General features: G+C 41.5%; 1 protein-coding gene and 1 long non-coding RNA gene across 15 annotated transcripts in view; one reads left to right on the forward strand and one right to left on the reverse strand.

The window, feature by feature from the left end:
- The window catches only part of LOC135198036 (kinase D-interacting substrate of 220 kDa B-like), a 744,360-nt gene that overhangs the window by 40,169 nt on the left and 686,429 nt on the right, over positions 1-17,762 (reverse strand). The gene's annotated exons all lie outside the window — the stretch shown is intronic.
- The window catches only part of LOC135198039 (uncharacterized), a 60,394-nt gene continuing 51,116 nt past the window's right edge, over positions 8,485-17,762 (forward strand). The window contains exon 1 of the long non-coding RNA XR_010310711.1: positions 8,485-8,974. This is a non-coding gene — a long non-coding RNA (uncharacterized LOC135198039). The remainder of the gene's footprint in view (positions 8,975-17,762) is intronic.

Below are 17,762 nucleotides of genomic sequence, written 5' to 3' on the forward strand. Positions count from 1 at the left end.
TATTTGCACTGTTTTATATTAGCCGTTACATAGAGTTTTATATATGAAAATGTGAGCAATTTCATGTACAATACTACAAAAACAACCCATTGTTGTAGCTTCTATAAGCTTTGAAATATTTTCATATAAATAACAATAAGTGCCAAAATTTCAACCTTTGGTCAACTTTGACTCGACTGAAATGGTCAAAAAACGCGATTGTAAGCAAAACACTTTACATTCTAGGAGTATTCCATTATTTACCTTCATTTTGCACAATAAACGGAAAGTCTCTGGCACAATATTTCGATTTATGGTGAATTTTTGAAAAAACTTTTTCCTTACCTCCGCGTGGTAACTGCAGAAAATTCAGAAATTCTTTCGTCACTTTGTTGTAATTTTTACACCGTTTTATATTAGCCTTTACATAAGATTTTATATATGAAAATGTGTGCAATTTCTTGTATAATACAACAAAAAACACCCCATGGTTGTAGCTTTTATCAGTTTTGAAATATTTTCATATAAATCACGATAAGTGCCAAAATTTCAACCTTCGGTCAACTTTGACTTGACCGAAATGGTCGAAAAATGCAATTGTAAGCTAAAACTCTTACATTCTAGTAATATTCAATCATTTACCTTCATTTGGCAACAAATTGGAAGTCTCTAGCACAATATTTCGATTTATGGTGAAATTTTGAAAAAAAAAAAAAAAAAAAAAAAACGTTTTCCTTATGTCCACGCACTGTAACTCGGCTGAAAATCTCAGAAATTCTTTCGTCACTTTGTCTTAATGTTTGCACCGTTTTCTATTAGCTGTTACATAAAGTTTTATATATGAAAATGTGCGCAATTTTATGTAGAATACAACAAAAAATAACTCATGGTTGTAGCTTTTATCAGTTTTGAAATATGTTCATATAAATCAGGATGTGCCAAAATTTCAACCTATGGTCAATTTTGACTCGACCGAAATGGTCGAAAAACACAATTGTAAGCTAAAACTCTTACATTCTAGTAACATTCAATCATTTACCTTCATTTTGCAACAAACGGGAAGTCTCTAACACAATATTTCGATTTATGGTGAATTTTTGAAAAAAAAAAACTTTTTCCTTCCCTCCTCCACGCGCAGTAACACAGCTGAAAATCTCAGAATTTCTTTAGTCACCTTGTCATAATTTTCGCACCGTTTTCTATTAGGCGTTACATAAGGTGTTATACATGAAAATGTGCGCAATATCATGTAGAATACAACAATAAATAAATAACTCATGGTTGTAACTTTTATCAGTTTTGAAATATTTTCATATAAATCAAAATAGATAAAATTCGGCCTTTGGTCAACTTTAACTCGACCGAAATGGTCGAAAACTGCAATTGTAAGCTAAAACACTTACATTCTAATAATATTCAATCAATTACCTTCATTTTGCAACAAACGGGAAGTCTCTATCACAATATTTCGATTTATGGTGAATTTTTGAAGAAAAAAAATTTATGTCCGCACGTTACGAATTCATGCATCATTTTGTGAAAATATTTTCTCTGTGTTGCTTTGATCATTTTACAATTTGTTACATACCAAAATCATCGCAATTTAGTATACAATACAACGAAAAAAAAAATAACTCATTAGCTTCAACCGTTTTGCTCACAGCGCGATTTATATACAATTATATATGAAATTTTTTTTTGTGCTGTCATATATTTCAATATTTATATATGTTAATGATATTTTTTTCCATTTCTGATGGTTGCATACTAAACTTCAGGCAATGACAAAAAAAGGAGCCCAAAATGAACTCTTAATCTTAAAAAGTAAGCGTGCTGTGAATTTTTGAAAAAACTTTTTCCGCTTCGGCGCTAACTCCCGAACACTGCCGGCATACGGCAGATACTTTTGTAAATAGAGGTTCAGCGTTTAAGGGTTAAAAAACGTAAACTGTAAATGATTTTTTTACAAGGCGTAAATTGTAAGAAAACACTCATAAATATTCAAGGAGCAGGACACGACTCGCAGATGGTAAGGTATATCATTCATTGTTATTATTCTTATTATCATTAGTATCCCCATTGTTAGGTTTAAGGTACGTTAAGTAGTTATTTTAGAAGTGTTTAAAATAAGTGTGTTTCTCTCGGAGTAAAGATATTAGTGTAAAGCCGAGAGCGCCAAAGAGCTTTAAGTTAGCGGCGCGCGCAAATTTATGCCCAGGAATCCTTCTGTTAGCAGGCTTCAGCTTGTTGTAGGGGAGACATGAGTGTGTGTGAGGGTGTGTGTGTGTGTGATAGTTAGAACTAGGAAGTGCTTTGCTAGCTAGTTAGGAGTGTTTTCTACTAATAGTTACGGCAAAAGAAGTGTACAATTCTTTTGTCTGTGAAATGTTAGGGGAATTCGTTTCAACTTAGCTTTCATTCCACGCGTTGGTAACCGCAGCGCTCCCTTAAGGTGCGTATACACGGTCGAACAATGTCTGATGGACAACCATTGTTACCAATTAACAATTGTCTGCCGGTCTTTACCTTGTGAGCAGAGTAAAAACAGTGGTTTACAACCTCATCTGATACCACTGTTTGTTGCCAGATCTACGTCCATCGTTTCAACGCTTATGACAACATCCTGCTTCGCCAATGATATGGTAACATTGTTTGTCCGTCAGACATTGTTCGACCGTGTGGACGCACCTTTAGTTTCTCAGCACGTGCGCGGACTCTCCTCGGCATGCCAACCATCTTCCGTAAACAATTAACCATTTAAAGCTTTATCGTAACGATTTAAGTCAAATAACGTAAATCTTGATGCTTTAACGTAAATGATATCAATCTTCATACTAGCATCTTTCATTCTGCCAGAAAATTTAATGTTGTTTTGCTTTCAATAACAAATCAGAATTTTGTTGTTGTAAATCGCGCACTCCTTTTACACAGCTGTCCGCCACCACCGCTCATGCTCACTGAGCTTTGCTTGCCCTCCCGCACGTCTCACTTAGCACTGCTCACTCGCTCGCCGAGCGAAAGTTTTCATTTCACATCACCCTTAACGTAACCTTTTTCATTCACAAATGTTTTGCTAACATCTTAAAATCCTTACCGCCATTTCACTTGTCATAGGGAGCTAGACACCTTATGTAAAGTAAATATAAATAAAATTACATTAAAGGAATTGTTAACATAAACGTGTTGTAAAGCACTAATTGTTCTGGCGCGCAAATCCATTTACAAGTAACGTAAATTCGTTCAGCGCTGGTGCGTTCTACTTACCAAAATTTATTCCAAAGCAATTCTTTCATTAAACTTTAACGTAAGGAAATCATTCAACGCCAATTGCGTCATATTAAAACTAAAATCATTACTTCAAATAAATACAAAGGAGTTCGTCATATATCATTTTTACGCTCTCAGACACAAGAGAGAGAGAGAGAGAGAGAGAGAGAGAGAGAGAGAGAGAGAGAGAGAGAGAGAACCCATTATTCAAAAAGCCAAGAATACTACATTTATTACCATTACGCATGAAGCATTAACATTATTTTAGTCTTGTGACTTTCATTTACACTGAGTGTGATACATACGCGCCTGTGTCCATTGCAGTCTTGCAAACCAATATTTCATTTACTGAGTACTTCAGCCGAGGACTGAGCACTTTTCAATTTACTGCTACCTGCTGTTGCCCGAGTGGTCTTTTTCATTTTTCATTACAAAAGACTTGCATATACTGCAAGCACAAACTGCACATAGAGTGCCAATGCAACCTCATTACTTCCATACAAGGAAGCCGGTACCAGTCTAGGACTGGCCACCACCAGTGCACATTAGGCCCTACCATTTTACAGTGCCACTAATCCATGACACTGTCCATCAACTGGCTGCTGAAGTACACCCCCTTTTACTTTCTCTCCTCCACCGTTACACTCTGCCACAAACAGAGTGCCATTTTATCTTCAGTATACTTTAATATACTGCCTAGTGTCGTCCCACGAGACACACCAGCACGCTACCAGTGCAATAAAGGAACGCCTCCATAAGTGCTGCTATACCAGCACTCTACTAGTGCTGTCCAAGGAACGCCTACATAAGTGCCGTGCACCTGTACAGGACGTACAGGTAGCCATTCAACCGCGTATCCGCCATTATGGAACGCCCATTTTATTAGTGTTTCCGTGTACAAGGATCAGTGCTCCTTCGGATCACTCAACAAAGGAACGCCTCCATAAGTGCCGTACACCTGTACAGGACGTACAGGTAGCCAATCAACTGTGTATCCGCTATTCCGGAGCACTCAACCAAGGAACACCTCCATAAGTGCCATGCACCTGAATAGGACCTACAGGTTGCCCATTTCCATTGCGTATCCCAATTTAAGAACGCCCATCAGTGTGACCGCTACACAGCACACTCCATTATATTTGATCACTTCATTGAGAAGGTGCCATTCACGAAGTGCCACCAACTTACGGGACACTTCCCAAGTGCCACAGAGCACCCAATCTTTCAGACATTGCATTGTTCATCACGAACCTTACCTCATTTACAGAACCCATTTCTAGGTGAGTGCCACCTTACCAAATAGGCACTCCCATCCAGTACTATTCCTGGCCCTCCTTTCAAATTTATCTGACAGTCTACTGCACAGCCTAAGGGAAATGTCTTCCCCTGCCTACAAACCCCAGACCATGAGCTGGACTTCCTGTAAGAGGTGGTTGCAGAGGTTCTGCACCATGCAGCATGCCAAATAACCAAACCTCAGTTTCGGATTCAAAGGCTAGTGCCTCCGATGTCACTGACCTCATTTCTATTCGTGAGACTGGTCCTGACCCAGTGCCAGAGCTAGAGACTCCTGCCGCATCCTGCCAGTCTCTTACCACTTCACCACCTGCCTCCTCAATTTCGAAGTGAGCCCACCAGTCAACCTCGAACTTGTTCCAGAGGGAAATTCAAAGGAGGATTCCTTAACCCCCACCCCAACGTCTAATCACTGCCAGAGAGGACCCTTCACCTGTGCCAGAGCGCATTGCAAGCCTTGGTGACCCCACAGATTCACAACCTGCGGTGCCATCTAGACCCTATCATCCAGTGCCATGGACAAAGTTCTGGAGAAGGTTCTGCCGGGACTATGGCCGCAAGGGTCACATGTTTGCAAACTACATAGGGTGCGCCAACCATAATATTCCTGCCGTCGCTATGGCCATCACCAATTCTTCTTCACTAGGGCCCCCGGCTAAGGGGACTGTCACACCCCTCCAAAGCCATTATCCTGCAAGCCACGTCAGAGCCTTTGACAACTCTGGTGCTCAAATCTCCCTGATACGGGAAGACAGAATTCCCCACGGGGCTAACGTCGATAGACGTCAACTGATTACAGTTGAAGGCATCAACCACATTAAGTTGATCCTTCCTACTGTACAATTGAGAGTCACAAGACATCACCTTTCCAAAGTGTGTACCCTTGCAGTAGCAAGCTACACTCCAGGAGGTTATGACCTCCTCCTAGGGCAACACTTCAAGTCCCCTCATTTCCACAAACCTAGGGGTCCTAACCCCACAACAAACTCCCCCAAAGCAAGGAGCCATCCAAGACCTACTTCCTCCTGGAAGTATGGCCACCAACAGTCTCCCCCTTCACCAAGGAGGGAGATTGATCATTCACAGTTCAGTTGCAAAACCTGCAACATAATAGGGCACTCCACAAATTGGCATAGGTGTCCTAGCAAGCTACAAGCAGGGAACATTATCCATTCTCCACAAGGCTTAGCCCTCCACAAGAGACAGGACACCCTGTCTCCCATCACCATGGGGACACCGAGAGGTATGGCACCTCCGGTACCTGTCTCAGGTCCATCTGACCTCAACACTGCCAGTGCCACTTGGCAGCACTGAGCAGTGCCATGCTCCGTCCAGCCTGGATGTAGAGCCACCACAAACACTGACCTCTACACCTGGCCTCGAGCTACTGCCAGCGGCCAACCTAACCAAGGATTCTCTTACAGGAGATCCTCCAAGCTGCATGGAGTTTAATACAGCCCATTCCCCAGCTCCAGTCCACGGTTCTTCTTCGCTATCACCTCTGTCGGCTGAGGATGAACCTCCGGCATACCTCACTGTTACACCTTCTCTGGATGACCAGGAACTGCCCGACCAGGAGTCAGCCTGGAGTCTTACTCTTACGACGGCTGTCGTAGCAGCCAAAGTGAGGGCCTCCCCTGCAGTAGGTTCTACCTCTATGACGGTTGCTGCAGATGCTGAAGTAGGGGGTTCACCTGTAGTCCCTAGGGCTACTACTGCCTCTGCTCCTGATGACATTTCTGGCCTTTCCCCAGAGTCATTGCCTCCGCCACCTCCTAGGACTGGTGTAGCCCTGGAGGAATAAGAAGAAGAAGGGACGTAACAAATTCAAACACTAACCAAAGAGCCACATGCTCTCCTTGGCACCTGTGCACTAGGTACAGTGTCATATTCAATTGCAGAGTGATCCTAGCACCTACCCAGAGAATGTATCCTGCCTGATCTCTGCCAGTAGATTAACCTTCTAACCCCTAGAACTTGTATTACTAACCTTCACTTAAATGTCATAAATACCTCATTAAATTTCCATCCTAGTACTCTACTAATCACGCATCACCCTCACGCATCATTACCTCATCCTGCGTATTATTGCGTACCACATTCTGGAATGATTGCATCCTCTTAATTAAGTGTATAGAGTAGGTTAGACTTAAGTAATTTAGTACCAGGGCATTAGGATAGTAGCAAGTAGAATTTTCAAAGTAACCTTACATAGGGGTAGAGTAGCCTGTCGTCACAGACGACCAGTAGTTCTCATTTAGGTTAGACTACATTATTAATTCAGTAAGTTAGTACACTCCACCTATAAGTTAGGTAAGCCATTGTAGTTAGCCGTATCGCTGCTCTAAAACCTCAGTTAAAGAAGGAGAACTGTTTAGTTGAGGCGATAAGACTTAATAGCCAAGGCTCTCATGCCTGAAACAGAGTGAATGCCTTCTTAACAGGGGAAGCTTTTACATTTTTTTATCATCTCGTCTCCCCAGTAGTATTAAAATGAATACTACTGAAGAGCAGCCATTTTTACCCCCACTTTTACGAATTGGGGGATCGGCATGTCCATTCTGCCTAAAAGATGGGGAGGACTAATCTGTTAATGACTAGAGACCTAGTGTAGGGTAAGAAGGGCAGGTCGTAGGGGTTATATGAGCTGATGGGTGGACTTTAGGTAGTCCTAGCCTTCGACCTCGTTTCCCACAAATCCGCTGGCTGTGGTTTTGCATCTTTCCAATGCCGTAGGCCGTGCGTGAACCAAGGCCCCTCGAAAATGCAATGACTCTCTCTCACTCGACTCCGGACACTAAAGCGAACAGACGTGTTCGCCTCTGACTTGTTGTCGGCCCTTTTGTTTGTCAGCACTGATTGGAGCCCTCATCAGCCATCACACTACATGTGCAAGCCACTAAGGACTAAGGTACGTCTCGAAAGTGCAAATTCCAACCAGCCCTATTTCTCCAAGACGAATCTTGCTATTTACATTTTCAAATTTCCATTTTCTCACTCCTCTAACGAAAATCCTTTGTCCAACCTCATGGCACGTGCCATTGCTGTGACCTGCCCAAGATTACAATCTTCATTGAGCATTTCATTTAAGCACTAGAATTCCTCCCCTTGTGTGTGATTAAAGATAAACACCCTCCATAGTGCATTAACTGTAATATTGTGCAAGAAGTTATCCCACTCATTTTGGCAGTAATTTTATATATCACTAACAAGGAAAAATAATGTTCTTTTATGATGTAAATAAGAATTAAACCTTTTTTTCCAGTATTATAAAAACGTAATTTCTTTTCTTGGGTATCACATCATTCTTACTTTAAAAGTTTTGCTTTTTTTCTTATTAGGTTTACAATGGGGAAAATCCAATTATTTGGTTTCAGACATAGACAAAAATCAGTAGAATACCTTTAAGTATAAATCTACAGTAAGCAATAAAAGAATACTATTTGGAAGCTCTTACAAAGCAGCCAGAAGTGTGTTTACCAAAGAACACCAAAGACTACTCCCATAAAAACAGGTCAAGGATGAAAATGGAGTGGTTTAATGCAACAAGGATAAGATAAAGAAAACATGGAAAGAATATTATAAACACTTGTTAAATGAAGAAAATAACAGAAAATTCTTTGAAGATGGATTCCAGAACCTTAGTATGACACATACGTACTGTTAGCAGGAAGGAAGTAAAGAAGGCACTAGGAAGATGAAAAATAGTAAAGCAATAGGACCAAATGGAATTCCTGCAGAAATGTGGAAGAGCCTGGAAGAAGGAACACATGCTGTAGGACCTAGCAAAGAAAATATACAGTCAGGAAAAGATACCAAAAGAATGGAGAGAAATCCTTACTGTGCCTATCTATAAGGAGAAGGGTGACATTCAGGATTGTGAAACTACATACATAGGAATAAAGCTAATGTCTCACACCATGAAAATCTGGGAAAGAATAATGGATCAAAGAATAGGGAATTAACATCTGTAGGTGAAGAACAGTTTGGTGTCATGCTGGGAAGAGGAAAGATAGATGCAATGTTTGCCCTCGACAGATGGTGGAAAAACACTTGGAAAAGCAGAAAGGACTGTGCATAGTATTCATAGATCTGGAAAAAGCCATAACATAGAGTCCCACACCATGAGATTTGGAGATGTATGCGAGTAAAGGGAACACCGGAGAAGTGCGTGAGTTAGGTCCAAGATATTTATGAAGAAGCAAAAATGCAGGTTAGAAGCAGTGTTGGATTAACTGAATGGATACCAGTAAGAGTTGGTTTAGTACACCAAGGATCTGCTTGAAGGCCCTATCTTTTTTACTTGATTATGGATGTGCTATCTCAAGGAATAAGAAATCAGTTCCCAAGATGCATGCTGTTTGCTGATGGCATCATGTTATTAACCACGAACCGAGGGGTAGTGGAGTCAAAACTACAGCAGTGGAGGAAGGTATTAGAAGCAAGAGGATTAAAGATCAGTAGAAAGAAGTTTGAATACCAAAGTTTTGTACAATTGACTTACTAAGTAATTAACCAATTATTTCCCCCACTCAGCAGCAAAAATTCAAATTTCACAGGAAGCCTCCGAAAGCTCAGTGTAGGTACAAGTTGCTGCCCACTAACTGCAATACTGGTAACAACTTGGCCCACCACCTTATTCTTTTTTCTGTCGCACTTACGGAAATATCGAGTGTGTAATGGCAGCATTTTATTCTTATTTTCCAATTTTTATTTAAGCAGCTACCAAAACTCGTATTCTGTAGCCTCCAAGCATAATCTTTCAGGATGAGTTTTTCCTTGTTTTGTTTTTGTTACTCAAGTTAATTCTTTAAGCCGGCTACTGACAAGGTGGCACCCTGCTGGCATTCATATAGGCTGCTAGTTAGCAGATAGTAAACAATTGCCTTAAATGTAATTCTTGAATTTTACCATTTTACTTTTAGGCCAGAACATTCTTTAGTCTTTCAGGCCAAAATTTTTTGCATTCACAATATATTTACAGAGTATAGGATACTAATTAGCTGATGATAAACAATTGTCTTAAATGTAATTCTTGATTTATATCTGATTGTTTGTAGGCCACAACATACAACAGTCTTTTAAGCCAAAATTATTTGCTTTCACGGTTTACTGAATACGTATGGGCTACTAGTTAGCAACAGTAAACAGTTGTCCTACATGTAATTCTTAAATGTTATACATATACTATTATTATTTGGCCAAAACATACAACAGTCATTCAGGCTGCACTGTTCATTCATGATGTGTTTACCACAAACAAGCTACTAGTTAGCAGACAGTAAATACTTGCCATAAATGTAAATTTTGAATTGTACATTTAGTATTTTGTTATTATGAATGTTACGTTATTATTATGCCAGAACAGTTTTTCAGGCCAATCCATTCACGTTCACAATTTGTTTACTATGAATAAGCTACCAACTAGCTAAATGTAATTCTTGTATGTTACTCTATCAAGCCAAGACTTGCAATTTATGATTGGTTTTCTGGGCCTCAGCCACTCATATCGCATTTCTTTACAGAGTTCTGAAAAGTGTAAGGGCTAGACCGTAGAAATTAGAGAATAGCACTTTGTTTGGCTATGAGAATTTTAGGTGGTGGTGGTGTTCTCGACGGGCGAGTTCCAACCATCAGTCTTGCTTCGGCAGTAGTTATTTTTATTGGAACACCTCAAGAGAAGATAAGATGGCCCCAGTGTACAGAGGTTTTTTCTGGTGTCACTCAGTCGTGTACCACCAGCTCGCCAAGCAATAGCTGCTGACAACAGCTCCCTACACCATGCATAGAAGTGAATGTCAGAGCAGCAACTGCCTGACGTCTCCTGCCATTGACCTCCACCCCCCTCCTGTCTTCTCCCATCTCCCGCATCAGCTACATGCTCTCAGCGCCATTGCTTGCCTCTTGCACCAATTCTCTCCTGCTACTAGCCCCATCCATTCTATTGCTCCCATGCCTGGCTCCCTCGCTTCCTCCCCATGCCTATGCCAGTCTTGTGTTTTTGGTTAATAGAGATTAATCTTGCTAAGTGGAGTGTTGTGCAGTGGAGGAGGTGGCTACTTCTCCCCCCATGCTCCTAGACAAAGGTCCCTGTCCCACTCTCCCGCATGGGGGAGAAAACATAGTGGAGATCCAAGCGAGGTCGGGGGGGGGGGGGGGGGGGGGGGGTGGGGGGGGGGGGGGGGGGGGGGGGGCAGTTTATATATGGGTAGTCGCCCCCTCAGGCAAACCTATCGCCGGTTTCAGGTATCGACAGACAGCCACTGGAAAGGCATTTTACTGGATGTGTGGTGGAGGAGGTGGCTATTTGACCCCTCAGATCTCCTAGACCTAAAGTTACTGTTCTGCTCCTGTGTACGTATATGTACTGGCAGTTGAAAAGGGAGTCCGAGGGGGTTGCCCCCCGATAGTTGCCTCCTAGGTCAAACCTGTAGTTTTTCCAAGGTTTCGGCAGACTGCCACTGACAAGGCACCTGGATGGATGTGTAGTGTTGGATGCCACTGGATAGACGTCTTGATGGTTTTGCATTTATGGCCACTAGTCTGAGTGCTGTTTCTAGGGCGTTTGGTGCCAATTCTTGGGTACTCAGCTTCTATGCTTGGATGTTTGGTGCTGATTCCCGAGTGCTCAGCATTGATTCTCAGATGTTTGGCGTCAACTTGTAAACTTTTGGCATAGATTCTTGGGCGCTCAGCACTGATTCTCAGGCACTCTGCACTGTTATCTCAGACCTTACGGGTTTCTATGAAGTCAAGAAGCTCCTATGACGTTTTCTTTTAACTATTGGGGTCCTTGTATATGCTTTTTTCTGTTGTGACCGAGCACCAAGTAGTGTCCCAGCGCCCCAAACATACATCTGTCAGTTTGGCTTCAGCTGTCATTCATTTGGGGACACACTTCCAACTTAGTATCTCAGGGAATGTGAGTTTGGCTTTAGTTGGTAAGGGAGCAGGTAAGCATCTCTGTCTCCCGCCCTCTCAGTCTTACAAAAATTTGCCTCTATGTCAGAGTCATACTTTTCATCTATCTATCTTCTAGCTCCTGATGTCAACCCACTAGTCTGGTTGCCTATTCTCAGATGTTTGGCAACGATTCTCTGGTGCTCGGCACAAATTTTCAGATGCTCGGTACCATTTTCTCGGATGTTTGGGACCTTTTCTACGTGGCTCAACTTTATTTTTGTAGTTCTGACCCCTGACGCTGAATGCCAAGAAGTTACCAAACTCTGTTAGCTTTCATTTTTATGGGCTAGCAAGAGCTTCCTTTTAGCTGGCCAGTTTTTTATTTTCTATTACGTTTAGTTCTTCAGCCTGTATGAGGTGTTGTCAAGTCCTATCAAAAGTATTCAGAAAGTCGAATCAGGATTGGTTGGCTTCAAGTCTGCAGGTTTGTCTGTGAGCTCCTGGGGCCACAACACTCGACTTCTCTTTGTACAGAAGACAGAATTTAGGATGGAGTCAGAACCGTCTTACGAGACAGGCTTTGAGGGAAGGTCGGTGCTTCGTCCTTTGTTACGTATCTTCAGGTCTTCACAAAAATCCATGCTCCTCTAGCTTTTGTTTCATAGTACGTACTATAGTCGAAAGGAAGTCCCTTGGGGAACTGGGAAGTTTCCAGGATGTACTCCTCAAAGACAGAACCTTTCTTTCTATGCCAGAGAAATGGTTATTTTTCACTTGATTTTTCAGAAAGACCCTCTCCCGCTCTCTCCACAAAGCAAGAGATATTTCACAGAAGGCAGTTCCAAATAGTTGATGATTCTCGATTCTTTCAGAACTTTTAGTTCTGGCAGAAATAGGGTGGGCCCTGTTTCCCTGATCTGACAGGATCTGTGCACTCTTGGGACAGGCTGGCCTTGATCCTGTTTGCCCCTTCAAGGAACTCTAGTTTTCGTATCTTTTATTCCCCGGTCCCAGTCCCTCTTACTGGGGTAATTACACCATGCAACTATCAGCCCAACTGTAACCACTACATTTTTTTCCATATTACATCATGGTTAAGGAAGTGCTATTCAGAGGCTCGTCACATGTTAAGATGACCCTCCTAACCTCCTTTGGACCCTTAATTATGGTTCCTGAATCTTTTGTCAGGTTGCTGATGAACCTCCAAGAATTCTTTCATAACCTGTGTCTTCTCAAGACATTCTCTCTTCTTTGGATTCTCCAAAGACAGTTCATTTTTGCCCCGACGAACTTCATATAGTTGGGAAGCTTGTCAGAATGAATGTTAGAAGTGACACAATTGTTTGAACTCCATCAGTAAGAGATATCGAACTATGCTTAACTCAAATTGTAAATCACTGACACCTAATCCTGATAGACTTTTGTGTTTTTAATCAAAACTAGGAACCATCCCAGGCCTGGACCTGTGCTTTTTCCCTTAGGATTAACAGACATTCTTGGCTATAAAGAAGAGAAAACTTAAGGGGCTTATCCTTCATACTGAGTTAATATTCTCTGGGGCATATCAAGGAAACTTTTCTGACTTTAGAGAAAGCTAACAGCATTAGAGTAGTCTCTATCTCTTTGACTGCTGACAAGTACAGGCAGTCCGCAGTTATTGGCGGACTCAGTTAATGGCGATCTGGTTTTATGGCACCATAACATACCTAACAGAGGCGCCATTAACCAGCCCATAAGCGCCATAAATCGCCAAGTTTTGTTTAATGGCGGTTTCGCTTAACAGCACCCAGCTGATAACTCGGGACTCCCAGTATCCAACTCCTTTTTTGTCCGGTATGTTGTGTCCTTCATCCTACATGTGCTTATTGTTGGAATAGCACTCACAGGCACAGGAGAATATGTTGTCTTCTTTTCTGTGAAAGCTTAGGACTTGAGAGCTTACTCTTCCCCTTGAATGTTCAAAGTTTTATATGTTCCTTGCTTCCATTTGACGTCGTTCCACTGGAAGTAGAGTCACCTCCTCATCTCAGATTCTTAAGTAGACTTGAGTTCTAGTGACACTAGCTGATGTCTTGCACTAGCTTACAGCTTTCAGAGCTTCAAGTTAAGAACTCATCTGGTGCCAACTACTACCTGGCACCAACCATGGAGTTCCCAGCGCCCAGAGTTTTATGCTTTCCTGGCTTTCAGCTTGCCTGGCACCAGTTACAGTCTGGCTCCAAAGGTTGAGCTCCCAATACCCTGAGCTTCTAGGTCGCTTAACACAAAGCTTGTCTGGTGCCAGTTTTCAGCTCTGAGTGCTCTGCTCTTCTTGCTTACTGTGTGTTTGACTCTCATGGCACCAGCTACAGTCCAGCATCTCTGCTATAGAGCTCCAAGCTTCTTGCCCACCTGGCATCCATCTATCTTGGTGCCAGCTCAGTCTAGCACCAGGTTTAGAGTTCTCATTGCCCAGAGCTTCCAACTCTCCTGGTGCCATCTATAGTCTAGCTTCATCTTTACAGCTCCCAGCACCCTGAGGAACTCAAAGTGCTCTGAGCTTCTTGCTTTCCTGGTGTTCGCCTCTCCTGGTGCCAGCTTTTGCGTTCCAGTACCCAGAGAGTTGGCCAGTACCCAGAGCTTCCAACTCTCTTGGCACCAGGTACTACAGTCTAGCTTCTGCTATAGAGCTCCTAGCGCCACAAGGAACTCCAAGGTTCTTGTTTGCTTGGCATCCACCTGTCTTGGCGCCAGCTATTGTCTAGCTTCATGTTTACAGCTCCTGGCACCCTGAGGAGCTCCAAGTGCTCTAAGCTTCTTGCTTGCCTGGCGTTCATTTATCTTGGCGTCAGCTAAGTCTGGTGCCAGGTTTAGAGCTTCCCAGGTTTAGAGCTTCAATGTCCACAAGCTCCAATTGTGTCCAAACTTGAATACCCTGGTGTACGTAATGACTGGCTTGGCATTGTGAGAGGGAGCACAGAACTTTCTCCTTCATTTTATTTTTTCACCTTGTATTGTAAGGTAGAGTTTTAGGGAGCCATAGGGTACTATGTACTTAAGCATTCACCACTCTTTGTGGAAGATTTGGGGTTTTATTTCAGCGTAGGTGTCAGTGTTGTCTGGCTAGATTTATTTCGGTGCTGTGCCTATGGCAAGGGCCGGCACCAATAATGCTTTGCTAGCCAGTGGAGTATGTAGTACTACCCTCACTGCAAAGTATCCACTAATTAGGTGGTGACCCTGGGCTATACAGCCATGCCACTACAAATTAAGATAAGCACAACCACAGGCAGTATCCACCTGCAGTGGCTCTCTTAACTAATGGGAAACGAAAGCATTGTTTTTTCAATGAGACCAACTTTTCTATTTCAAATTCATTACATAACTTAATGTTTTGGAGTAAGATATGTCTGTTTGCCACCTCCTTCCATTTGGAATCAGCTTGGTAAGTTTTGTACGTATATACTTACGAGGGAATTACATGATCAGAGCCCACCCTCCTATTCTCTGATGAACATTGGGCATAAAACAGAAAAAGTTGGTTGGCCAAGTTATTACCAGTATTGCCATTAGTGGGCAGCACCTTGTATCTACACAGCTTTCGAAGGCTTGCCACGAAATTTAAATTTTTGCTGCCAAATGGAGGAAATAATTTGTATATACTTGATAAGTACATACAAAATTTCATTTTCTTATGAAAAAATGTCATGTTTAATGAAGATCAAGACTCCAAGATTAATTAGGCATCTTGGCTCAACAGTAGCTGGTGATGGAAAATTGGATGTAGAAATAACATAAGAGTAAGGCTGGATGGAAAAATTTGAGATGTCAGGTGTCGTGTGTGACCACAGAGTCAACATAAAGGTTAAAGAACGAGTGTACGTATAAGATAGTGGTGAGTAGAAACATGATCAGTAAAGAGGGTGCAAAAGAAGAAATTGGATGCAGTAGGGATAAAATTGAACAGGATCAAGAATGTAAGAATAAGAGGAACTGCTAATATTATAGAACTATCAAAGAAGGCTCAGGAAGGAAGACTGCAGTGGTATGGCCATCTGATGAGAAGGAATGAGACATGTAGGGAGCCGAGTGATGCAGGTAAGAGGTGCCTGGTGGGAGAGCAAGAGGAAGACCAAAGCAAAGGTATGTAAATGGATGTAGTTAAAGATCTGAGAGACAAGCAATTGTTAGAGGACAATGTGTTTGACCGAGCCAGGTGGAGGAAAGCTGTCGAAAACATCGACCCCATATAGAATTGGGAAAAGATGCAGAGAAAAGTGTGAACATACTAGTTCCGAATAAGAGGAACTGCTAATATTATAGAACTATCAAAGAAGGCTCAGGAAAGAAGACTGCAGTGGTATGGCCATCTGATGAGAAGGAATGAGACATGTAGGGAGCCGAGTGATGCAGGTAAGAGGTGCCTGGTGGGAGAGCAAGAGGAAGACCAAAGCAAAGGTATGTAGATGGATGTAGTTAAAGATCTGAGAGACAAGCAATTGTTAGAGGACAATGTGTTTGACCGAGCCAGGTGGAGGAAAGCTGTCGAAAACATCGACCCCATATAGAATTGGGAAAAGATGCAGAGAAAAGTGTGAACATACTAGTTCCAAATAAGAGGAACTGCTAATATTATAGAACTATCAAAGAAGGCTCAGGAAAGAAGACTGCAGTGGTATGGCCATCTGATGAGAAGGAATGAGACATGTAGGGAGCCGAGTGATGCAGGTAAGAGGTGCCTGGTGGGAGAGCAAGAGGAAGACCAAAGCAAAGGTATGTAGATGGATGTAGTTAAAGATCTGAGAGACAAGCAATTGTTAGAGGACAATGTGTTTGACCGAGCCAGGTGGAGGAAAGCTGTCGAAAACATCGACCCCATATAGAATTGGGAAAAGATGCAGAGAAAAGTGTGAACATACTAGTTCCGAATCGTACTTGACCTACGAGCCGTGGTGTTTGTTAAAGGCATATTTCCTTTTAGTGTTTTATAATAAAACTAAATGGTTTTGTGATATCGACTGTTTCCCAGTTGTTCTTAAGATCAGGGTTCTTTTCACTGTTAAAGGACCATTCATGTAGATATACTTCCAATGGGTCTCACTCCACCGGTAGTGACGTTACAGGTGTTGAGAAAATTGGTGTGACATTTGTATTTTTCCTAAGGGAATACCAGATTACTTTTTTGTCATGGTGAGCTTTGCTACATATATCAAGGTTGGTCTCACCACTCTCTTATACATACATTCTTTCTTTAACCTTTATGTTGGCTCTGTGGTCACACACAACACCTGACATCTCAATTTTTTCCATCTAGCCTTACTCTGTTATTTCTACATCCAATTTTAAAATCTTAAGAGTATTGATTTTTTATATATTTTTTAATGATAATTCCAATAATTTTTTATTTGTATGAAGTAATGTAGCCCATAGGCTACATAACCTTTTTGTACCTTGTGCTTGGCAATAGACTGGATATTCAGTTATGAAATTGAAATTGTATACAGTATGAATATCCATTTATTTTTGTCTTGAGTTAAGACGCATTTGAGAGTAAAAATCCTTAAAGGCAATGTTATTGTAGTTATTGTAAATTAATATACTAGTTTAATACATTACTAATATTTAATTAATACTGTATGACCCCTTGATCATGTGTCCTTACATCATACTATAGACATGTACTTGTGGTCAAGTAGGTAGTGATTTATCCTGGACTTCTATACTACCAGGCAGTGGTGATACTGTTGCCTTGGCTCATCAGTTCACCTCTAACCTCCAAAAAGAAAATGTTTATCAGAAATGTATCCAAGGTCATTGCAGCATAAACAGAAATTGTTTATTTAATAAGTATAAAAAATATTTGACCAAAATTTATGATTTAGTCATAAAAATAACGGTCTAGTTGTGAGATCAGAAGCTCAAAAGTACTGGTACTTGGGTCAGACTCTTGTGGTTTTCTGGACTTAAGGACAATGACCATCCTCCAAGTTGATGGTTCATCTTTTTATAGACTTCTTTGGCCTTAAAATGTCTTCATTATCATCATGGTTTTAAGGCAGCTTTTCCCTCTGTGGGGTTAGGGATGAAATAATCTCTCACAGTCAACTGTGTCCTTTGTTGGTAAAAACTAGAAAATGTAATACATAATCCATGCAGGAAACAATTGTATTAAAAGCATTTTTTTTTATACAACATAGATTTTTGTAAGATAAATCCTGACTCTGCTGAAATAACTACTTGGCATTATTAGTGATATAATCACTGGCAGAGTGATTTTCACTTTTAGAGTTTAAGTTTGGTTGGTGGTTATTTTTCAGAATTTAAAAAATTTCCGATTC

The sequence above is a fragment of the Macrobrachium nipponense genome, chromosome 21 (genome assembly GCF_015104395.2).
Source record: "Macrobrachium nipponense isolate FS-2020 chromosome 21, ASM1510439v2, whole genome shotgun sequence".
NCBI classification, from domain to species: Eukaryota; Metazoa; Arthropoda; class Malacostraca; order Decapoda; family Palaemonidae; genus Macrobrachium; species Macrobrachium nipponense.